Here is a 17,337-nt window from a genome sequence, read left to right as displayed (position 1 = left end):
AGTTTTGACAATGAAATGGAGTCACTTTCTAAGGCCTTCTCTGTGTCTTTTACAGATAGAAATGAAAAAGCTTACGGCACCTGGGATTCCCAGGCGGTCTTCCATCCAAGTACTAACCAGGCCCTACTCTGCTTAGCTTCTGAGATCTGACGAGATCAGGCGGAGCCAGAGAGGTATGGCCGTAAGCAACTGTATGTCCTCTTCCTAATATTTTAAAATGTGTCAAAGGTTTTGGAGTTTAGATAATGAAAAAGGAGTCACTTTCTAATGCCTTCTCGATTTCTTCCAGAGAGAGAAATGAAAAAGCTTACGGCACCTGGGATTCCCAGGCGGTCTTCCATCCAAGTACTAACCAGGCCCTACTCTGCTTAGCTTCTGAGATCTGACGAGATCAGGCGGAGCCAGAGAGGTATGGCCGTAAGCAACTGTATGTCCTCTTCCTAATCTTTTAAAATGTGTCAAAGGTTTTGTAGTTTTGACAATGAAATGGAGTCACTTTCTAAGGCCTTCTCTGTGTCTTTTACAGATCGAAATGAAAAAGCTTACAGCACCTGGGATTCCCAGGCGGTCTTCCATCCAAGTACTAACCAGGCCCTACTCTGCTTAGCTTCTGAGATCAGACGAGATCAGGCGGAGCCAGAGAGGTATGGCCGTAAGCAACTGTATGTCCTCTTCCTAATCTTTTAAAATGTGTCAAAGGTTTTGGAGTTTTGATAATGAAAAAGGAGTCACTTTCTAATGCCTTCTCGATTTCTTCCAGAGAGAGAAATGAAAAAGCTTACGGCACCTGGGATTCCCAGGCGGTCTTCCATCCAAGTACTAACCAGGCCCTACTCTGCTTAGCTTCTGAGATCAGACGAGATCAGGCGGAGCAAGAGAGGTATGGCCGTAAGCAACTGTATGTCCTCTTCCTAATCTTTTAAAATGTGTCAAAGGTTTTGTAGTTTTGACAATGAAATGGAGTCACTTTCTAAGGCCTTCTCTGTGTCTTTTACAGATCGAAATGAAAAAGCTTACAGCACCTGGGATTCCCAGGCGGTCTTCCATCCAAGTACTAACCAGGCCCTACTCTGCTTAGCTTCTGAGATCAGACGAGATCAGGCGGAGCCAGAGAGGTATGGCCGTAAGCAACTGTATGTCCTCTTCCTAATCTTTTAAAATGTGTCAAAGGTTTTGGAGTTTTGATAATGAAAAAGGAGTCACTTTCTAATGCCTTCTCGATTTCTTCCAGAGAGAGAAATGAAAAAGCTTACGGCACCTGGGATTCCCAGGCGGTCTTCCATCCAAGTACTAACCAGGCCCTACTCTGCTTAGCTTCTGAGATCTGACGAGATCAGGCGGAGCCAGAGAGGTATGGCCGTAAGCAACTGTATGTCCTCTTCCTAATCTTTTAAAATGTGTCAAAGGTTTTGTAGTTTTGACAATGAAATGGAGTCACTTTCTAAGGCCTTCTCTGTGTCTTTTACAGATCGAAATGAAAAAGCTTACAGCACCTGGGATTCCCAGGCGGTCTTCCATCCAAGTACTAACCAGGCCCTACTCTGCTTAGCTTCTGAGATCAGACGAGATCAGGCGGAGCCAGAGAGGTATGGCCGTAAGCAACTGTATGTCCTCTTCCTAATCTTTTAAAATGTGTCAAAGGTTTTGGAGTTTTGATAATGAAAAAGGAGTCACTTTCTAATGCCTTCTCGATTTCTTCCAGAGAGAGAAATGAAAAAGCTTACGGCACCTGGGATTCCCAGGCGGTCTTCCATCCAAGTACTAACCAGGCCCTACTCTGCTTAGCTTCTGAGATCAGACGAGATCAGGCGGAGCAAGAGAGGTATGGCCGTAAGCAACTGTATGTCCTCTTCCTAATCTTTTAAAATGTGTCAAAGGTTTTGTAGTTTTGACAATGAAATGGAGTCACTTTCTAAGGCCTTCTCTGTGTCTTTTACAGATCGAAATGAAAAAGCTTACAGCACCTGGGATTCCCAGGCGGTCTTCCATCCAAGTACTAACCAGGCCCTACTCTGCTTAGCTTCTGAGATCAGACGAGATCAGGCGGAGCCAGAGAGGTATGGCCGTAAGCAACTGTATGTCCTCTTCCTAATCTTTTAAAATGTGTCAAAGGTTTTGGAGTTTTGATAATGAAAAAGGAGTCACTTTCTAATGCCTTCTCGATTTCTTCCAGAGAGAGAAATGAAAAAGCTTACGGCACCTGGGATTCCCAGGCGGTCTTCCATCCAAGTACTAACCAGGCCCTACTCTGCTTAGCTTCTGAGATCTGACGAGATCAGGCGGAGCCAGAGAGGTATGGCCGTAAGCAACTGTATGTCCTCTTCCTAATCTTTTAAAATGTGTCAAAGGTTTTGTAGTTTTGACAATGAAATGGAGTCACTTTCTAAGGCCTTCTCTGTGTCTTTTACAGATCGAAATGAAAAAGCTTACAGCACCTGGGATTCCCAGGCGGTCTTCCATCCAAGTACTAACCAGGCCCTACTCTGCTTAGCTTCTGAGATCAGACGAGATCAGGCGGAGCTAGAGAGGTATGGCCGTAAGCAACTGTATGTCCTCTACCTAATCTTTTAAAATGTGTCAAAGGTTTTGGAGTTTTGATAATGAAAAAGGAGTCACTTTCTAAGGCCTTCTCTGTGTCTTTTACAGATCGAAATGAAAAAGCTTACAGCACCTGGGATTCGCAGGCGGTCTTTCATCCAAGTACTAACCAGGCCCTACTCTGCTTAGCTTCTGAGATCAGACGAGATCAGGCCGAGCCAGAGAGGTATGGCCGTAAGCAACTGTATGTCCTCTTCCTAATCTTTTAAAATGTGTCAAAGGTTTTGGAGTTTTGATAATGAAAAAGGAGTCACTTTCTAATGCCTTCTCGATTTCTTCCAGAGAGAGAAATGAAAAAGCTTACGGCACCTGGGATTCCCAGGCGGTCTTCCATCCAAGTACTAACCAGGCCCTACTCTGCTTAGCTTCTGAGATCTGACGAGATCAGGCGGAGCCAGAGAGGTATGGCCGTAAGCAACTGTATGTCCTCTACCTAATCTTTTAAAATGTGTCAAAGGTTTTGGAGTTTTGACAATGAAATGGAGTCACTTTCTAAGGCCTTCTCTGTGTCTTTTACAGATAGAAATGAAAAAGCTTACGGCACCTGGGATTCCCAGGCGGTCTTCCATCCAAGTACTAACCAGGCCCTACTCTGCTTAGCTTCTGAGATCTGACGAGATCAGGCGGAGCCAGAGAGGTATGGCCGTAAGCAACTGTATGTCCTCTACCTAATCTTTTAAAATGTGTCAAAGGTTTTGTAGTTTTGACAATGAAATGGAGTCACTTTCTAAGGCCTTCTCTGTGTCTTTTACAGATCGAAATGAAAAAGCTTACAGCACCTGGGATTCCCAGGCGGTCTTCCATCCAAGTACTAACCAGGCCCTACTCTGCTTAGCTTCTGAGATCAGACGAGATCAGGCGGAGCCAGAGAGGTATGGCCGTAAGCAACTGTATGTCCTCTTCCTAATCTTTTAAAATGTGTCAAAGGTTTTGGAGTTTTGATAATGAAAAAGGAGTCACTTTCTAATGCCTTCTCGATTTCTTCCAGAGAGAGAAATGAAAAAGCTTACGGCACCTGGGATTCCCAGGCGGTCTTCCATCCAAGTACTAACCAGGCCCTACTCTGCTTAGCTTCTGAGATCAGACGAGATCAGGCGGAGCAAGAGAGGTATGGCCGTAAGCAACTATATGTCCTCTTCCTAATCTTTTAAAATGTGTCAAAGGTTTTGTAGTTTTGACAATGAAATGGAGTCACTTTCTAAGGCCTTCTCTGTGTCTTTTACAGATCGAAATGAAAAAGCTTACAGCACCTGGGATTCCCAGGCGGTCTTCCATCCAAGTACTAACCAGGCCCTACTCTGCTTAGCTTCTGAGATCAGACGAGATCAGGCGGAGCCAGAGAGGTATGGCCGTAAGCAACTGTATGTCCTCTTCCTAATCTTTTAAAATGTGTCAAAGGTTTTGGAGTTTTGATAATGAAAAAGGAGTCACTTTCTAATGCCTTCTCGATTTCTTCCAGAGAGAGAAATGAAAAAGCTTACGGCACCTGGGATTCCCAGGCGGTCTTCCATCCAAGTACTAACCAGGCCCTACTCTGCTTAGCTTCTGAGATCTGACGAGATCAGGCGGAGCCAGAGAGGTATGGCCGTAAGCAACTGTATGTCCTCTTCCTAATCTTTTAAAATGTGTCAAAGGTTTTGTAGTTTTGACAATGAAATGGAGTCACTTTCTAAGGCCTTCTCTGTGTCTTTTACAGATCGAAATGAAAAAGCTTACAGCACCTGGGATTCCCAGGCGGTCTTCCATCCAAGTACTAACCAGGCCCTACTCTGCTTAGCTTCTGAGATCAGACGAGATCAGGCGGAGCCAGAGAGGTATGGCCGTAAGCAACTGTATGTCCTCTACCTAATCTTTTAAAATGTGTCAAAGGTTTTGGAGTTTTGATAATGAAAAAGGAGTCACTTTCTAAGGCCTTCTCTGTGTCTTTTACAGATCGAAATGAAAAAGCTTACAGCACCTGGGATTCGCAGGCGGTCTTTCATCCAAGTACTAACCAGGCCCTACTCTGCTTAGCTTCTGAGATCAGACGAGATCAGGCCGAGCCAGAGAGGTATGGCCGTAAGCAACTGTATGTCCTCTTCCTAATCTTTTAAAATGTGTCAAAGGTTTTGGAGTTTTGATAATGAAAAAGGAGTCACTTTCTAATGCCTTCTCGATTTCTTCCAGAGAGAGAAATGAAAAAGCTTACGGCACCTGGGATTCCCAGGCGGTCTTCCATCCAAGTACTAACCAGGCCCTACTCTGCTTAGCTTCTGAGATCAGACGAGATCAGGCGGAGCCAGAGAGGTATGGCCGTAAGCAACTGTATGTCCTCTACCTAATCTTTTAAAATGTGTCAAAGGTTTTGTAGTTTTGACAATGAAATGGAGTCACTTTCTAAGGCCTTCTCTGTGTCTTTTACAGATAGAAATGAAAAAGATTACGGCACCTGGGATTCCCAGGCGGTCTTCCATCCAAGTACTAACCAGGCCCTACTCTGCTTAGCTTCTGAGATCTGACGAGATCAGGCGGAGCCAGAGAGGTATGGCCGTAAGCAACTGTATGTCCTCTACCTAATCTTTTAAAATGTGTCAAAGGTTTTGTAGTTTTGACAATTAAATGGAGTCACTTTCTAAGGCCTTCTCTGTGTCTTTTACAGATCGAAATGAAAAAGCTTACAGCACCTGGGATTCCCAGGCGGCCTTCCATCCAAGTACTAACCAGGCCCTTCTCTGCTTAGCTTCTGAGATCAGACGAGATCAGGCGAAGCCAGAGAGGTATGGCCGTAAGCAACTGTATGTCCTCTTCCTAATATTTTAAAATGTGTCAAAGGTTTTGGAGTTTAGATAATGAAAAAGGAGTCACTTTCTAATGCCTTCTCGATTTCTTCCAGAGAGAGAAATGAAAAAGCTTACGGCACCTGGGATTCCCAGGCGGTCTTCCATCCAAGTACTAACCAGGCCCTACTCTGCTTAGCTTCTTAGATCTGACGAGATCAGGCGGAGCCAGAGAGGTATGGCCGTAAGCAACTGTATGTCCTCTTCCTAATCTTTTAAAATGTTCCAAAGGTTTTGTAGTTTTGACAATGAAATGGAGTCACTTTCTAAGGCCTTCTCTGTGTCTTTTACAGATCGAAATGAAAAAGCTTACAGCACCTGGGATTCCCAGGCGGTCTTCCATCCAAGTACTAACCAGGCCCTACTCTGCTTAGCTTCTGAGATCAGACGAGATCAGGCGGAGCCAGAGAGGTATGGCCGTAAGCAACTGTGTGTCCTCTTCCTAATCTTTTAAAATGTGTCAAAGGTTTGGGAGTTTTGACAATGAAATGGAGTCACTTTCTAAGGCCTTCTCTGTGTCTTTTACAGATCGAAATGAAAAAGCTTACAGCACCTGGGATTCCCAGGCGGTCTTCCATCCAAGTACTAACCAGGCCCTACTCTGCTTAGCTTCTGAGATCAGACGAGATCAGGCGGAGCCAGAGAGGTATGGCCGTAAGCAACTGTATGTCCTCTTCCTAATCTTTTAAAATGTGTCAAAGGTTTTGGAGTTTTGATAATGAAAAAGGAGTCACTTTCTAATGCCTTCTCGATTTCTTCCAGAGAGAGAAATGAAAAAGCTTACGGCACCTGGGATTCCCAGGCGGTCTTCCATCCAAGTACTAACCAGGCCCTACTCTGCTTAGCTTCTGAGATCAGACGAGATCAGGCGGAGCCAGAGAGGTATGGCCGTAAGCAACTGTATGTCCTCTACCTAATCTTTTAAAATGTGTCAAAGGTTTTGTAGTTTTGACAATTAAATGGAGTCACTTTCTAAGGCCTTCTCTGTGTCTTTTACAGATCGAAATGAAAAAGCTTACAGCACCTGGGATTCCCAGGCGGTCTTCCATCCAAGTACTAACCAGGCCCTACTCTGCTTAGCTTCTGAGATCTGACGAGATCAGGCGGAGCCAGAGAGGTATGGCCGTAAGCAACTGTATGTCCTCTACCTAATCTTTTAAAATGTGTCAAAGGTTTTGTAGTTTTGACAATGAAATGGAGTCACTTTCTAAGTTCTTCTCTGTGTCTTTTACAGATCGAAATAAAAAAGCTTACAGCACCTGGGATTCCCAGGCGGTCTTCCATCCAAGTACTAACCAGGCCCTACTCTGCTTAGCTTCTGAGATCAGACGAGATCAGGCGGAGCCAGAGAGGTATGGCCGTAAGCAACTGTATGTCCTCTTCCTAATCTTTTAAAATGTGTCAAAGGTTTTGGAGTTTTGATAATGAAAAAGGAGTCACTTTCTAATGCCTTCTCGATTTCTTCCAGAGAGAGAAATGAAAAAGCTTACGGCACCTGGGATTCCCAGGCGGTCTTCCATCCAAGTACTAACCAGGCCCTACTCTGCTTAGCTTCTGAGATCTGACGAGATCAGGCGGAGCCAGAGAGGTATGGCCGTAAGCAACTGTATGTCCTCTACCTAATCTTTTAAAATGTGTCAAAGGTTTTGTAGTTTTGACAATTAAATGGAGTCACTTTCTAAGGCCTTCTCTGTGTCTTTTACAGATCGAAATTAAAAAGCTTACAGCACCTGGGATTCCCAGGCGGTCTTCCATCCAAGTACTAACCAGGCCCTACTCTGCTTAGCTTCTGAGATCAGACGAGATCAGGCGAAGCCAGAGAGGTATGGCCGTAAGCAACTGTATGTCCTCTTCCTAATATTTTAAAATGTGTCAAAGGTTTTGGAGTTTAGATAATGAAAAAGGAGTCACTTTCTAATGCCTTCTCGATTTCTTCCAGAGAGAGAAATGAAAAAGCTTACGGCACCTGGGATTCCCAGGCGGTCTTCCATCCAAGTACTAACCAGGCCCTACTCTGCTTAGCTTCTGAGATCTGACGAGATCAGGCGGAGCCAGAGAGGTATGGCCGTAAGCAACTGTATGTCCTCTTCCTAATCTTTTAAAATGTGTCAAAGGTTTTGTAGTTTTGACAATGAAATGGAGTCACTTTCTAAGGCCTTCTCTGTGTCTTTTACAGATCGAAATGAAAAAGCTTACAGCACCTGGGATTCCCAGGCGGTCTTCCATCCAAGTACTAACCAGGCCCTACTCTGCTTAGCTTCTGAGATCAGACGAGATCAGGCGGAGCCAGAGAGGTATGGCCGTAAGCAACTGTATGTCCTCTTCCTAATCTTTTAAAATGTGTCAAAGGTTTTGGAGTTTTGATAATGAAAAAGGAGTCACTTTCTAATGCCTTCTCGATTTCTTCCAGAGAGAGAAATGAAAAAGCTTACGGCACCTGGGATTCCCAGGCGGTCTTCCATCCAAGTACTAACCAGGCCCTACTCTGCTTAGCTTCTGAGATCTGACGAGATCAGGCGGAGCCAGAGAGGTATGGCCGTAAGCAACTGTATGTCCTCTTCCTAATCTTTTAAAATGTGTCAAAGGTTTTGTAGTTTTGACAATGAAATGGAGTCACTTTCTAAGGCCTTCTCTGTGTCTTTTACAGATCGAAATGAAAAAGCTTACAGCACCTGGGATTCCCAGGCGGTCTTCCATCCAAGTACTAACCAGGCCCTACTCTGCTTAGCTTCTGAGATCAGACGAGATCAGGCGGAGCCAGAGAGGTATGGCCGTAAGCAACTGTATGTCCTCTACCTAATCTTTTAAAATGTGTCAAAGGTTTTGGAGTTTTGATAATGAAAAAGGAGTCACTTTCTAAGGCCTTCTCTGTGTCTTTTACAGATCGAAATGAAAAAGCTTACAGCACCTGGGATTCGCAGGCGGTCTTTCATCCAAGTACTAACCAGGCCCTACTCTGCTTAGCTTCTGAGATCAGACGAGATCAGGCCGAGCCAGAGAGGTATGGCCGTAAGCAACTGTATGTCCTCTTCCTAATCTTTTAAAATGTGTCAAAGGTTTTGGAGTTTTGATAATGAAAAAGGAGTCACTTTCTAATGCCTTCTCGATTTCTTCCAGAGAGAGAAATGAAAAAGCTTACGGCACCTGGGATTCCCAGGCGGTCTTCCATCCAAGTACTAACCAGGCCCTACTCTGCTTAGCTTCTGAGATCAGACGAGATCAGGCGGAGCCAGAGAGGTATGGCCGTAAGCAACTGTATGTCCTCTACCTAATCTTTTAAAATGTGTCAAAGGTTTTGTAGTTTTGACAATGAAATGGAGTCACTTTCTAAGGCCTTCTCTGTGTCTTTTACAGATAGAAATGAAAAAGATTACGGCACCTGGGATTCCCAGGCGGTCTTCCATCCAAGTACTAACCAGGCCCTACTCTGCTTAGCTTCTGAGATCTGACGAGATCAGGCGGAGCCAGAGAGGTATGGCCGTAAGCAACTGTATGTCCTCTACCTAATCTTTTAAAATGTGTCAAAGGTTTTGTAGTTTTGACAATTAAATGGAGTCACTTTCTAAGGCCTTCTCTGTGTCTTTTACAGATCGAAATGAAAAAGCTTACAGCACCTGGGATTCCCAGGCGGCCTTCCATCCAAGTACTAACCAGGCCCTTCTCTGCTTAGCTTCTGAGATCAGACGAGATCAGGCGAAGCCAGAGAGGTATGGCCGTAAGCAACTGTATGTCCTCTTCCTAATATTTTAAAATGTGTCAAAAGTTTTGGAGTTTAGATAATGAAAAAGGAGTCACTTTCTAATGCCTTCTCGATTTCTTCCAGAGAGAGAAATGAAAAAGCTTACGGCACCTGGGATTCCCAGGCGGTCTTCCATCCAAGTACTAACCAGGCCCTACTCTGCTTAGCTTCTTAGATCTGACGAGATCAGGCGGAGCCAGAGAGGTATGGCCGTAAGCAACTGTATGTCCTCTTCCTAATCTTTTAAAATGTTCCAAAGGTTTTGTAGTTTTGACAATGAAATGGAGTCACTTTCTAAGGCCTTCTCTGTGTCTTTTACAGATCGAAATGAAAAAGCTTACAGCACCTGGGATTCCCAGGCGGTCTTCCATCCAAGTACTAACCAGGCCCTACTCTGCTTAGCTTCTGAGATCAGACGAGATCAGGCGGAGCCAGAGAGGTATGGCCGTAAGCAACTGTGTGTCCTCTTCCTAATCTTTTAAAATGTGTCAAAGGTTTGGGAGTTTTGACAATGAAATGGAGTCACTTTCTAAGGCCTTCTCTGTGTCTTTTACAGATCGAAATGAAAAAGCTTACAGCACCTGGGATTCCCAGGCGGTCTTCCATCCAAGTACTAACCAGGCCCTACTCTGCTTAGCTTCTGAGATCAGACGAGATCAGGCGGAGCCAGAGAGGTATGGCCGTAAGCAACTGTATGTCCTCTTCCTAATCTTTTAAAATGTGTCAAAGGTTTTGGAGTTTTGATAATGAAAAAGGAGTCACTTTCTAATGCCTTCTCGATTTCTTCCAGAGAGAGAAATGAAAAAGCTTACGGCACCTGGGATTCCCAGGCGGTCTTCCATCCAAGTACTAACCAGGCCCTACTCTGCTTAGCTTCTGAGATCAGACGAGATCAGGCGGAGCCAGAGAGGTATGGCCGTAAGCAACTGTATGTCCTCTACCTAATCTTTTAAAATGTGTCAAAGGTTTTGTAGTTTTGACAATTAAATGGAGTCACTTTCTAAGGCCTTCTCTGTGTCTTTTACAGATCGAAATGAAAAAGCTTACAGCACCTGGGATTCCCAGGCGGTCTTCCATCCAAGTACTAACCAGGCCCTACTCTGCTTAGCTTCTGAGATCTGACGAGATCAGGCGGAGCCAGAGAGGTATGGCCGTAAGCAACTGTATGTCCTCTACCTAATCTTTTAAAATGTGTCAAAGGTTTTGGAGTTTTGACAATGAAATGGAGTCACTTTCTAAGTTCTTCTCTGTGTCTTTTACAGATCGAAATAAAAAAGCTTACAGCACCTGGGATTCCCAGGCGGTCTTCCATCCAAGTACTAACCAGGCCCTACTCTGCTTAGCTTCTGAGATCAGACGAGATCAGGCGGAGCCAGAGAGGTATGGCCGTAAGCAACTGTATGTCCTCTTCCTAATCTTTTAAAATGTGTCAAAGGTTTTGGAGTTTTGATAATGAAAAAGGAGTCACTTTCTAATGCCTTCTCGATTTCTTCCAGAGAGAGAAATGAAAAAGCTTACGGCACCTGGGATTCCCAGGCGGTCTTCCATCCAAGTACTAACCAGGCCCTACTCTGCTTAGCTTCTGAGATCTGACGAGATCAGGCGGAGCCAGAGAGGTATGGCCGTAAGCAACTGTATGTCCTCTACCTAATCTTTTAAAATGTGTCAAAGGTTTTGTAGTTTTGACAATTAAATGGAGTCACTTTCTAAGGCCTTCTCTGTGTCTTTTACAGATCGAAATTAAAAAGCTTACAGCACCTGGGATTCCCAGGCGGTCTTCCATCCAAGTACTAACCAGGCCCTACTCTGCTTAGCTTCTGAGATCAGACGAGATCAGGCGAAGCCAGAGAGGTATGGCCGTAAGCAACTGTATGTCCTCTTCCTAATATTTTAAAATGTGTCAAAGGTTTTGGAGTTTAGATAATGAAAAAGGAGTCACTTTCTAATGCCTTCTCGATTTCTTCCAGAGAGAGAAATGAAAAAGCTTACGGCACCTGGGATTCCCAGGCGGTCTTCCATCCAAGTACTAACCAGGCCCTACTCTGCTTAGCTTCTGAGATCAGACGAGATCAGGCGGAGCCAGAGAGGTATGGCCGTAAGCAACTGTATGTCCTCTTCCTAATCTTTTAAAATGTGTCAAAGGTTTTGGAGTTTTGATAATGAAAAAGGAGTCACTTTCTAATGCCTTCTCGATTTCTTCCAGAGAGAGAAATGAAAAAGCTTACGGCACCTGGGATTCCCAGGCGGTCTTCCATCCAAGTACTAACCAGGCCCTACTCTGCTTAGCTTCTGAGATCTGACGAGATCAGGCGGAGCCAGAGAGGTATGGCCGTAAGCAACTGTATGTCCTCTACCTAATCTTTTAAAATGTGTCAAAGGTTTTGTAGTTTTGACAATTAAATGGAGTCACTTTCTAAGGCCTTCTCTGTGTCTTTTACAGATCGAAATGAAAAAGCTTACAGCACCTGGGATTCCCAGGCGGTCTTCCATCCAAGTACTAACCAGGCCCTACTCTGCTTAGCTTCTGAGATCAGACGAGATCAGGCGGAGCCAGAGAGGTATGGCCGTAAGCAACTGTATGTCCTCTTCCTAATCTTTTAAAATGTGTCAAAGGTTTTGGAGTTTTGATAATGAAAAAGGAGTCACTTTCTAATGCCTTCTCGATTTCTTCCAGAGAGAGAAATGAAAAAGCTTACGGCACCTGGGATTCCCAGGCGGTCTTCCATCCAAGTACTAACCAGGCCCTACTCTGCTTAGCTTCTGAGATCTGACGAGATCAGGCGGAGCCAGAGAGGTATGGCCGTAAGCAACTGTATGTCCTCTTCCTAATCTTTTAAAATGTGTCAAAGGTTTTGTAGTTTTGACAATGAAATGGAGTCACTTTCTAAGGCCTTCTCTGTGTCTTTTACAGATCGAAATGAAAAAGCTTACAGCACCTGGGATTCCCAGGCGGCCTTCCATCCAAGTACTAACCAGGCCCTACTCTGCTTAGCTTCTGAGATCAGACGAGATCAGGCGGAGCCAGAGAGGTATGGCCGTAAGCAACTGTATGTCCTCTACCTAATCTTTTAAAATGTGTCAAAGGTTTTGTAGTTTTGACAATGAAATGGAGTCACTTTCTAAGGCCTTCTCTGTGTCTTTTACAGATAGAAATGAAAAAGCTTACGGCACCTGGGATTCCCAGGCGGTCTTCCATCCAAGTACTAACCAGGCCCTACTCTGCTTAGCTTCTGAGATCAGACGAGATCAGGCGGAGCTTTTTTTTTTTTTCTTTTATTATAAAAAATACATTTTCCAAAAATCATTTTTTACATTGTTTACATATTCACTATATACATTATTATTTAATTATTTTCTGAACATCAGCAATCAGGGTCTTTAAGATGAGAACAAAATCACATTATAGGATTTTTTTTTTTTTTTCTTTTCTTTTCTTTTCTTCACTCGGCAGTAGAAAGTTTTGCCTTATTAGCCATATCTTTTTCCAAACAAAACCAAAAAAAAGAAGTGCGCAACGACAACAAGTTAAGGCACACCAGAAAAACATTTAAAACCGAAAGATAAGATCTTTGTCATTGTCCTCCTGAAACAAGAGATTATTTTCGTCCATCCATTCCTTGAGCAGATCTTTTTTGAATGCATATATAGTTTTCCAGTATGCTTTTATATTGCTCTTGAAAAGAGTCTCAACGTCCGTTTTTTTTCCCTCGAAGAGGGCAAGGTTTCTTCTCAGCAACACTGCTCTTCTAGCAAATGCCAGGCATGCGTTGGCGATATCCATCCTCCGGCCTCCAGCATTCTTTGGCAGTCCGAAACACCAGGTCCAGTCCCATGATGTTCCCCTCGTCATTTTTACTCCACAACCCTTTGTTAGAAGCTCTCTTATGTATTCCCTAAAGGTTCTGAGTGCTGTACAAGACCAAATAAGGTGCTCAAAATCCTCTTCTTCCGTTTCACACACAGAACACATTCTTGAGAATTTTTCCTTGTGTATCTGGTGCAAGACAATTCCTGTAAAATATTTCCGGTGCCTTATCTTAAACTCAGAGCTGTAGACCTCTGGGGGGATGAGGCTGAATTCAAGATTTACCCATATTGAGCTTGTCTTATCTTTTGGGAAGATTTTTTCCCATGCCTTTTCTGCTGCTGGTTTAACTATGTGTTTTTTTATTAGGATGCTGTAGAAAGTTTTTGTTTTTACTTCAATTATATTTTTTTGTTTATCTTTAACACACAGCGTAAAACCAAGTGCCCTGTCCTGCTCTGTCACTTCATTCATTCTTTCTTTCCATTCATGACCCATGCATTGATCAAATATTTTCCCTATGTCTTTTATTCTTGCCGGTGCATATTTACTTCCACATGCCTGGAGTTTACCCTTTACTTTTCCTACATCAAAACAGCCGTTTGTTCCACACACACTCCCTACGGCTGTTAAACCTGCCTGCATTAAGTGGCAACTCGTAATCGGCCTCCCGCCCCCGACAAACCCCGGGCTTGATAGGAAGGGTAATTTTAGCACTTGCACCTTTCCTCTAACGTCAGGTGTGAGATGCGGCATAATTTTGTCCCAAGCCTCCAGCACTTCCCTGTAGAACCCCGACAGACCCACCCTTACGTGTGCTGGCGAGAGGGCACATAGGTTATACACACTTCTCTCTCCGTACCCTGCCAGGAGGCCTGCCAGGAAATCTCTACCGGGCAGCTGCCTTTTTGGATTTAAAAATCTCCCTATTAATTTTACCCTCAGTGCGTCTCTTTTTACACTTACATCAATCAAAGCTAAACCCCCCTCCCTTTTGTTAGCTATTAACGTCTTGCGAGCGATCGAATTCCCCTTTCCCTTCCAAAAAAAAGTGGCGACGGCTGCATTGAGCCGATTGAACACCCAAGTGGGCAGCTCACAGGACCCCAGAATGTGATTAATTTTGGACAGTATCAGGGCATTTACTACTATTACCTTTCCCTTCAAAGCGAGGCCTCTTGCATACCATAAATTTAGCAGGTTTTTTATTTTTACCAAAACCTCGTTCCATGTTTTGTCCGTTGCACTCTTTTCATTTTTACCTATATATATACCCAAGATTTTCCTTTCGTCCTCTATTTTTTTAAAACCCCACATATCAGCTGGGACATTGCAGGGCCCGAAGACCATCAGCTCGGTTTTTTTTGTATTAATTTTTGCGCCTGATGCTCTTTCATATTTCTTTATATGGTCTAATACTTTGTTTATGCAGCTACTAGTTTTCACACAAATATTTACATCATCTGCATACTGCATAATTTTAATTTGGTTTCCTGCCGGTGTCCAGATTCCCTTTATTAGGTCGTCGTTATTTATAGTATAGGCCAGGGGCTCCGCCACCAGGCTGTAGAGCAGCGCCGACAGCGGGCAACCCTGTCTCACTGATCGTCCTAGCTCAAAACTGTTAGTTAGTAAACCATTACATTTCACCCTACTTTTCGCTCCGCTGTACATCATTTTGATTCTTTTTATGAATATTGGTCCAAAACCAAAACGCTCCAGCACGGCCCACAGGAAGGGATGTTCCACTCTATCAAAAGCCTTCTCTAGGTCTACTCCTAACAAAATCCCTCCCTCCTTATTTAAGCAGCTTACTGTATCTCTGATTGTGTTGATGGTGTCTGAGATGTCCCTCCCCGGAATGCTGTAAGCCTGCGTTGGTCCTATTATTGAATTTATTACAGTTTTTAATCTGTTTGCGAGTATTTTTGTGAATATTTTATAGTCTGTGTTAAGCAAACTGATCGGTCTGTAGTTGGAAAGCAGCTTTTTCTCCCCTTTTTTGAAAATTAGAGTGACTATCCCCTCCGTAAATGATGCTGGAGCCCTCTGCTCAGTGTCCATCTGTTCATAGAGTGTCAGCAAAAGTGGCCCCAGCATTTCCTTAAATTCTTGAAAGAACTCGGCAGGCAAACCGTCTGCCCCCGGGCTTTTATTTTTATTTAGCTTCATTATGGCCTGTTCTATTTCGCTCAGTGAGAGCGGCATCTCGCACCTCCCACTGTCGTTATCTTCTAGTTTATTATTTATTTTATTTACTACTTCATTCATTTCGCTAGTCACAATCCCTTCACTTTCAAATAATTTTTGATAGTAACCCTGTATGGTTCTCAAAATGCCTTCGGTTTCTTCTACTATTTCCCCCCTGGAATTTTCAATGCTCGATATATAAGTCTTTTCTTGATTTGTTTTTTCTAGACCTAGAAAGAAAGCTGTGCATCTTTCTCCTTCAGTTATATATTTTGCTCTACTCCGTATTATTGCACCCGCACATCTTTTTTTTTCTAGTTCAGTTATTCTGGTTTTATACAGTTCATATTTTTCACTGTCATAATTTGGATCCTCTTCACATTTTTCTATTTCGTTTTGCAGGAGGAGAATTAACTCTCGTTCCTCTCTTTTATTCTCCCAGTTTTTGTTTTTGCTGAACCTTATACACATTTTTTTTAGTTTTTCTTTAACATCCTCCCAAAAACAAAACACGTCATCTACAAAAGCCATATCGTGTGTCACCTTTGCTAAATACCTTTCAATTTTACTTTTTAATATGTCGTTTTTCAGGTGGCTTATATTTAGACACCATAAACCCCCTCCCCTCTTCATTCTCGCACCTCCCACACACACTGTCACTGAAGCGTGATCGCTCCCAGAGTAAAAGTAGTATTCACAGGATGTTATATGTTTAACCACACCTGAAGCCACTAAGCAGAAATCAATTCTTGACTGCTTCAATATTCCTTCAACAGCTTGTCTTCTTGAAAATGCAGTTTTGTTTTTATTTAATATCCTCCAAATATCTATTATATTGCAATTATTCATTACTTTTTTCAGTGTACTTCTACTAGAATCATTTCTATAGACATTGTTTTTGGACAAATCTTTTTCCATTAGGACCACATTAAAATCACCAATTACAAACGTGTTTTCATTACACCATTTCTCTAGATTTTTAAAGAACTGTTTTCTTTCCCCTTCTCCATTTGGTGCATACACATTTATCAGCCTAAATGTATCGTTTGCCAGGCAGAAATCAACGACCAAAACCCTACCTTCTCGGTCCCTATGAACCTCGTTAATGGTTTTGAAGATATTGGCTTGAAAGAGTGAGGCCACACCACAAGAGTTTGGGGTTCCCTCATTTGAGATGACCTTCCCTCCCCACTGTTTGATCACATTTTCCCGTAAAGAAACATCCCAATTTGTTTCCTGAAGGCATATTATTTCTGATTTGAGTTGTTTTAAAGTTGAGTCCAGTTTATTTTTATTTCGAAGCCCGTTGGCATTCAGAGAGGTAATTTGGAAACCAAAGGAAGCCATCATTGTAATATATATGAAAGTGCATACCATCTAGTTATTTTTGTTTTTCAGCTTTTTCTTAGCCATGACCTTTGCTTTTCTCTCCTCGGCTCTATTTCTTAAAACCTTCGCCTTCTCAAAGTCCATGTCCGGGTCTGTTTTAGGATGAGGGTCATCCGAGTCGCTGTGCAGCCTTTTGTCTGGCTGTCTTGCCGGCAACGAGTCTGTCGCCATCGGTAGTTCTAGGTTTCTAGTCGGGGCTTCTTGATCTGATGGTACACACTGCCCTGAGAGCGTCCTTCCACCTTTTTCGCTCGTTGATGCCGGTACACTCTCCTCCAAATTTTCCCTTCTCGTGTCCTCCTTTGTACTTTTGTGCAAAACCGGCTCCTCCCATTTTCCCCGTCTCACCCCTCACTTCATCATCCTCTTCTGAGAGTTCTTTATCCCCCTCCTTCTCCAGTTTACTCTCCACACCCTCCTCTCCTATGACACTCTCGTCCCCCGACGTCCCATTGTTATCCTCCCCAGACTCTATAGTTTCATTGTCTATCATGATTGATTCACTCTCACTCTGGTTGCATATGCATTCCTCCATACTGTTATAGCATAAGCTACATTTGTTTTTATTTTTTTTGCATTCTCTAGCAAAGTGCCCCTGGACTCCACACTTATGGCACTGAAACTCCGGACATTCCCTCATGATATGCCCAGGTTGGATACACATCCTGCATACTTTCATTTGTTTGTCGTGTATCAATCTAAAGTATTCTGCACCCAGAGCAGTACTAAACTTTGTAGAATACGGCAGGGACTGGACATGATCATTGAATTTTACCTTTAGGAATCGTGTCCCATCAGCA

General features: G+C 43.4%; 49 non-coding genes and 3 pseudogenes across 49 annotated transcripts; all 52 read right to left on the bottom strand.

Moving 5' to 3' along the window:
* Positions 1 to 68: 68 nt before the first annotated feature.
* On the bottom strand, positions 69 to 187 carry LOC144399838 (5S ribosomal RNA). The gene has a single exon (XR_013461928.1). It is a non-coding gene; the product is annotated as a 5S ribosomal RNA (ribosomal RNA).
* A 117-nt stretch (positions 188 to 304) lies between these two features.
* On the bottom strand, positions 305 to 423 carry LOC144399825 (5S ribosomal RNA). The gene has a single exon (XR_013461926.1). It is a non-coding gene; the product is annotated as a 5S ribosomal RNA (ribosomal RNA).
* A 116-nt stretch (positions 424 to 539) lies between these two features.
* On the bottom strand, positions 540 to 658 carry LOC144396627 (5S ribosomal RNA). The gene has a single exon (XR_013458773.1). It is a non-coding gene; the product is annotated as a 5S ribosomal RNA (ribosomal RNA).
* A 117-nt stretch (positions 659 to 775) lies between these two features.
* Positions 776 to 894, bottom strand: LOC144397292 (5S ribosomal RNA). The gene has a single exon (XR_013459437.1). It is a non-coding gene; the product is annotated as a 5S ribosomal RNA (ribosomal RNA).
* A 116-nt stretch (positions 895 to 1,010) lies between these two features.
* On the bottom strand, positions 1,011 to 1,129 carry LOC144396626 (5S ribosomal RNA). Its single transcript, XR_013458772.1, has one exon. It is a non-coding gene; the product is annotated as a 5S ribosomal RNA (ribosomal RNA).
* A 117-nt stretch (positions 1,130 to 1,246) lies between these two features.
* LOC144399814 (5S ribosomal RNA) lies at positions 1,247 to 1,365 on the bottom strand. Its single transcript, XR_013461925.1, has one exon. It is a non-coding gene; the product is annotated as a 5S ribosomal RNA (ribosomal RNA).
* Positions 1,366 to 1,481: 116 nt separating this feature from the next.
* On the bottom strand, positions 1,482 to 1,600 carry LOC144396625 (5S ribosomal RNA). Its single transcript, XR_013458771.1, has one exon. It is a non-coding gene; the product is annotated as a 5S ribosomal RNA (ribosomal RNA).
* Positions 1,601 to 1,717: 117 nt separating this feature from the next.
* LOC144397291 (5S ribosomal RNA) lies at positions 1,718 to 1,836 on the bottom strand. The gene has a single exon (XR_013459436.1). It is a non-coding gene; the product is annotated as a 5S ribosomal RNA (ribosomal RNA).
* Positions 1,837 to 1,952: 116 nt separating this feature from the next.
* LOC144396624 (5S ribosomal RNA) lies at positions 1,953 to 2,071 on the bottom strand. The gene has a single exon (XR_013458770.1). It is a non-coding gene; the product is annotated as a 5S ribosomal RNA (ribosomal RNA).
* Positions 2,072 to 2,188: 117 nt separating this feature from the next.
* On the bottom strand, positions 2,189 to 2,307 carry LOC144399803 (5S ribosomal RNA). Its single transcript, XR_013461924.1, has one exon. It is a non-coding gene; the product is annotated as a 5S ribosomal RNA (ribosomal RNA).
* Positions 2,308 to 2,423: 116 nt separating this feature from the next.
* LOC144398707 (5S ribosomal RNA) lies at positions 2,424 to 2,542 on the bottom strand. Its single transcript, XR_013460854.1, has one exon. It is a non-coding gene; the product is annotated as a 5S ribosomal RNA (ribosomal RNA).
* Positions 2,543 to 2,659: 117 nt separating this feature from the next.
* LOC144399834 (5S ribosomal RNA) lies at positions 2,660 to 2,778 on the bottom strand (annotated as a pseudogene).
* A 117-nt stretch (positions 2,779 to 2,895) lies between these two features.
* LOC144399792 (5S ribosomal RNA) lies at positions 2,896 to 3,014 on the bottom strand. The gene has a single exon (XR_013461923.1). It is a non-coding gene; the product is annotated as a 5S ribosomal RNA (ribosomal RNA).
* Positions 3,015 to 3,130: 116 nt separating this feature from the next.
* Positions 3,131 to 3,249, bottom strand: LOC144399781 (5S ribosomal RNA). Its single transcript, XR_013461922.1, has one exon. It is a non-coding gene; the product is annotated as a 5S ribosomal RNA (ribosomal RNA).
* Positions 3,250 to 3,365: 116 nt separating this feature from the next.
* LOC144396623 (5S ribosomal RNA) lies at positions 3,366 to 3,484 on the bottom strand. Its single transcript, XR_013458769.1, has one exon. It is a non-coding gene; the product is annotated as a 5S ribosomal RNA (ribosomal RNA).
* Positions 3,485 to 3,601: 117 nt separating this feature from the next.
* On the bottom strand, positions 3,602 to 3,720 carry LOC144397290 (5S ribosomal RNA). Its single transcript, XR_013459435.1, has one exon. It is a non-coding gene; the product is annotated as a 5S ribosomal RNA (ribosomal RNA).
* A 116-nt stretch (positions 3,721 to 3,836) lies between these two features.
* LOC144396622 (5S ribosomal RNA) lies at positions 3,837 to 3,955 on the bottom strand. The gene has a single exon (XR_013458768.1). It is a non-coding gene; the product is annotated as a 5S ribosomal RNA (ribosomal RNA).
* Positions 3,956 to 4,072: 117 nt separating this feature from the next.
* On the bottom strand, positions 4,073 to 4,191 carry LOC144399770 (5S ribosomal RNA). The gene has a single exon (XR_013461916.1). It is a non-coding gene; the product is annotated as a 5S ribosomal RNA (ribosomal RNA).
* Positions 4,192 to 4,307: 116 nt separating this feature from the next.
* Positions 4,308 to 4,426, bottom strand: LOC144396621 (5S ribosomal RNA). Its single transcript, XR_013458767.1, has one exon. It is a non-coding gene; the product is annotated as a 5S ribosomal RNA (ribosomal RNA).
* Positions 4,427 to 4,543: 117 nt separating this feature from the next.
* Positions 4,544 to 4,662, bottom strand: LOC144399833 (5S ribosomal RNA; annotated as a pseudogene).
* Positions 4,663 to 4,779: 117 nt separating this feature from the next.
* On the bottom strand, positions 4,780 to 4,898 carry LOC144402400 (5S ribosomal RNA). The gene has a single exon (XR_013464336.1). It is a non-coding gene; the product is annotated as a 5S ribosomal RNA (ribosomal RNA).
* Positions 4,899 to 5,014: 116 nt separating this feature from the next.
* On the bottom strand, positions 5,015 to 5,133 carry LOC144397123 (5S ribosomal RNA). The gene has a single exon (XR_013459268.1). It is a non-coding gene; the product is annotated as a 5S ribosomal RNA (ribosomal RNA).
* A 116-nt stretch (positions 5,134 to 5,249) lies between these two features.
* On the bottom strand, positions 5,250 to 5,368 carry LOC144398963 (5S ribosomal RNA). The gene has a single exon (XR_013461109.1). It is a non-coding gene; the product is annotated as a 5S ribosomal RNA (ribosomal RNA).
* A 117-nt stretch (positions 5,369 to 5,485) lies between these two features.
* LOC144399284 (5S ribosomal RNA) lies at positions 5,486 to 5,604 on the bottom strand. Its single transcript, XR_013461429.1, has one exon. It is a non-coding gene; the product is annotated as a 5S ribosomal RNA (ribosomal RNA).
* Positions 5,605 to 5,720: 116 nt separating this feature from the next.
* On the bottom strand, positions 5,721 to 5,839 carry LOC144396619 (5S ribosomal RNA). The gene has a single exon (XR_013458765.1). It is a non-coding gene; the product is annotated as a 5S ribosomal RNA (ribosomal RNA).
* Positions 5,840 to 5,955: 116 nt separating this feature from the next.
* Positions 5,956 to 6,074, bottom strand: LOC144396618 (5S ribosomal RNA). Its single transcript, XR_013458764.1, has one exon. It is a non-coding gene; the product is annotated as a 5S ribosomal RNA (ribosomal RNA).
* A 117-nt stretch (positions 6,075 to 6,191) lies between these two features.
* On the bottom strand, positions 6,192 to 6,310 carry LOC144402399 (5S ribosomal RNA). The gene has a single exon (XR_013464335.1). It is a non-coding gene; the product is annotated as a 5S ribosomal RNA (ribosomal RNA).
* Positions 6,311 to 6,426: 116 nt separating this feature from the next.
* LOC144390117 (5S ribosomal RNA) lies at positions 6,427 to 6,545 on the bottom strand. The gene has a single exon (XR_013454188.1). It is a non-coding gene; the product is annotated as a 5S ribosomal RNA (ribosomal RNA).
* Positions 6,546 to 6,661: 116 nt separating this feature from the next.
* LOC144396617 (5S ribosomal RNA) lies at positions 6,662 to 6,780 on the bottom strand. Its single transcript, XR_013458763.1, has one exon. It is a non-coding gene; the product is annotated as a 5S ribosomal RNA (ribosomal RNA).
* A 117-nt stretch (positions 6,781 to 6,897) lies between these two features.
* Positions 6,898 to 7,016, bottom strand: LOC144399759 (5S ribosomal RNA). The gene has a single exon (XR_013461905.1). It is a non-coding gene; the product is annotated as a 5S ribosomal RNA (ribosomal RNA).
* Positions 7,017 to 7,132: 116 nt separating this feature from the next.
* On the bottom strand, positions 7,133 to 7,251 carry LOC144393436 (5S ribosomal RNA). Its single transcript, XR_013456281.1, has one exon. It is a non-coding gene; the product is annotated as a 5S ribosomal RNA (ribosomal RNA).
* A 117-nt stretch (positions 7,252 to 7,368) lies between these two features.
* LOC144399748 (5S ribosomal RNA) lies at positions 7,369 to 7,487 on the bottom strand. Its single transcript, XR_013461894.1, has one exon. It is a non-coding gene; the product is annotated as a 5S ribosomal RNA (ribosomal RNA).
* A 116-nt stretch (positions 7,488 to 7,603) lies between these two features.
* On the bottom strand, positions 7,604 to 7,722 carry LOC144396616 (5S ribosomal RNA). Its single transcript, XR_013458762.1, has one exon. It is a non-coding gene; the product is annotated as a 5S ribosomal RNA (ribosomal RNA).
* A 117-nt stretch (positions 7,723 to 7,839) lies between these two features.
* Positions 7,840 to 7,958, bottom strand: LOC144399737 (5S ribosomal RNA). Its single transcript, XR_013461883.1, has one exon. It is a non-coding gene; the product is annotated as a 5S ribosomal RNA (ribosomal RNA).
* A 116-nt stretch (positions 7,959 to 8,074) lies between these two features.
* On the bottom strand, positions 8,075 to 8,193 carry LOC144396615 (5S ribosomal RNA). Its single transcript, XR_013458761.1, has one exon. It is a non-coding gene; the product is annotated as a 5S ribosomal RNA (ribosomal RNA).
* Positions 8,194 to 8,310: 117 nt separating this feature from the next.
* Positions 8,311 to 8,429, bottom strand: LOC144399831 (5S ribosomal RNA; annotated as a pseudogene).
* Positions 8,430 to 8,546: 117 nt separating this feature from the next.
* Positions 8,547 to 8,665, bottom strand: LOC144402397 (5S ribosomal RNA). The gene has a single exon (XR_013464333.1). It is a non-coding gene; the product is annotated as a 5S ribosomal RNA (ribosomal RNA).
* Positions 8,666 to 8,781: 116 nt separating this feature from the next.
* LOC144397121 (5S ribosomal RNA) lies at positions 8,782 to 8,900 on the bottom strand. The gene has a single exon (XR_013459266.1). It is a non-coding gene; the product is annotated as a 5S ribosomal RNA (ribosomal RNA).
* Positions 8,901 to 9,016: 116 nt separating this feature from the next.
* On the bottom strand, positions 9,017 to 9,135 carry LOC144398962 (5S ribosomal RNA). Its single transcript, XR_013461108.1, has one exon. It is a non-coding gene; the product is annotated as a 5S ribosomal RNA (ribosomal RNA).
* Positions 9,136 to 9,252: 117 nt separating this feature from the next.
* LOC144399283 (5S ribosomal RNA) lies at positions 9,253 to 9,371 on the bottom strand. Its single transcript, XR_013461428.1, has one exon. It is a non-coding gene; the product is annotated as a 5S ribosomal RNA (ribosomal RNA).
* Positions 9,372 to 9,487: 116 nt separating this feature from the next.
* LOC144396614 (5S ribosomal RNA) lies at positions 9,488 to 9,606 on the bottom strand. Its single transcript, XR_013458760.1, has one exon. It is a non-coding gene; the product is annotated as a 5S ribosomal RNA (ribosomal RNA).
* A 116-nt stretch (positions 9,607 to 9,722) lies between these two features.
* On the bottom strand, positions 9,723 to 9,841 carry LOC144396613 (5S ribosomal RNA). The gene has a single exon (XR_013458759.1). It is a non-coding gene; the product is annotated as a 5S ribosomal RNA (ribosomal RNA).
* A 117-nt stretch (positions 9,842 to 9,958) lies between these two features.
* On the bottom strand, positions 9,959 to 10,077 carry LOC144402396 (5S ribosomal RNA). Its single transcript, XR_013464332.1, has one exon. It is a non-coding gene; the product is annotated as a 5S ribosomal RNA (ribosomal RNA).
* Positions 10,078 to 10,193: 116 nt separating this feature from the next.
* On the bottom strand, positions 10,194 to 10,312 carry LOC144390116 (5S ribosomal RNA). The gene has a single exon (XR_013454187.1). It is a non-coding gene; the product is annotated as a 5S ribosomal RNA (ribosomal RNA).
* A 116-nt stretch (positions 10,313 to 10,428) lies between these two features.
* LOC144396612 (5S ribosomal RNA) lies at positions 10,429 to 10,547 on the bottom strand. Its single transcript, XR_013458758.1, has one exon. It is a non-coding gene; the product is annotated as a 5S ribosomal RNA (ribosomal RNA).
* Positions 10,548 to 10,664: 117 nt separating this feature from the next.
* Positions 10,665 to 10,783, bottom strand: LOC144399726 (5S ribosomal RNA). The gene has a single exon (XR_013461872.1). It is a non-coding gene; the product is annotated as a 5S ribosomal RNA (ribosomal RNA).
* Positions 10,784 to 10,899: 116 nt separating this feature from the next.
* On the bottom strand, positions 10,900 to 11,018 carry LOC144393425 (5S ribosomal RNA). Its single transcript, XR_013456270.1, has one exon. It is a non-coding gene; the product is annotated as a 5S ribosomal RNA (ribosomal RNA).
* Positions 11,019 to 11,135: 117 nt separating this feature from the next.
* On the bottom strand, positions 11,136 to 11,254 carry LOC144402395 (5S ribosomal RNA). The gene has a single exon (XR_013464331.1). It is a non-coding gene; the product is annotated as a 5S ribosomal RNA (ribosomal RNA).
* Positions 11,255 to 11,371: 117 nt separating this feature from the next.
* On the bottom strand, positions 11,372 to 11,490 carry LOC144399714 (5S ribosomal RNA). Its single transcript, XR_013461860.1, has one exon. It is a non-coding gene; the product is annotated as a 5S ribosomal RNA (ribosomal RNA).
* A 116-nt stretch (positions 11,491 to 11,606) lies between these two features.
* On the bottom strand, positions 11,607 to 11,725 carry LOC144396611 (5S ribosomal RNA). Its single transcript, XR_013458757.1, has one exon. It is a non-coding gene; the product is annotated as a 5S ribosomal RNA (ribosomal RNA).
* Positions 11,726 to 11,842: 117 nt separating this feature from the next.
* On the bottom strand, positions 11,843 to 11,961 carry LOC144399703 (5S ribosomal RNA). Its single transcript, XR_013461849.1, has one exon. It is a non-coding gene; the product is annotated as a 5S ribosomal RNA (ribosomal RNA).
* Positions 11,962 to 12,077: 116 nt separating this feature from the next.
* On the bottom strand, positions 12,078 to 12,196 carry LOC144398327 (5S ribosomal RNA). Its single transcript, XR_013460474.1, has one exon. It is a non-coding gene; the product is annotated as a 5S ribosomal RNA (ribosomal RNA).
* Between the last annotated feature and the right edge of the window lie 5,141 nt (positions 12,197 to 17,337).

Source organism: Gasterosteus aculeatus, chromosome 2, assembly GCF_964276395.1.
Source record: "Gasterosteus aculeatus chromosome 2, fGasAcu3.hap1.1, whole genome shotgun sequence".
NCBI classification, from domain to species: Eukaryota; Metazoa; Chordata; class Actinopteri; order Perciformes; family Gasterosteidae; genus Gasterosteus; species Gasterosteus aculeatus.
Note: the sequence above shows the minus strand (reverse complement) of the source record. Positions and strands in the feature narration are given on the sequence as shown.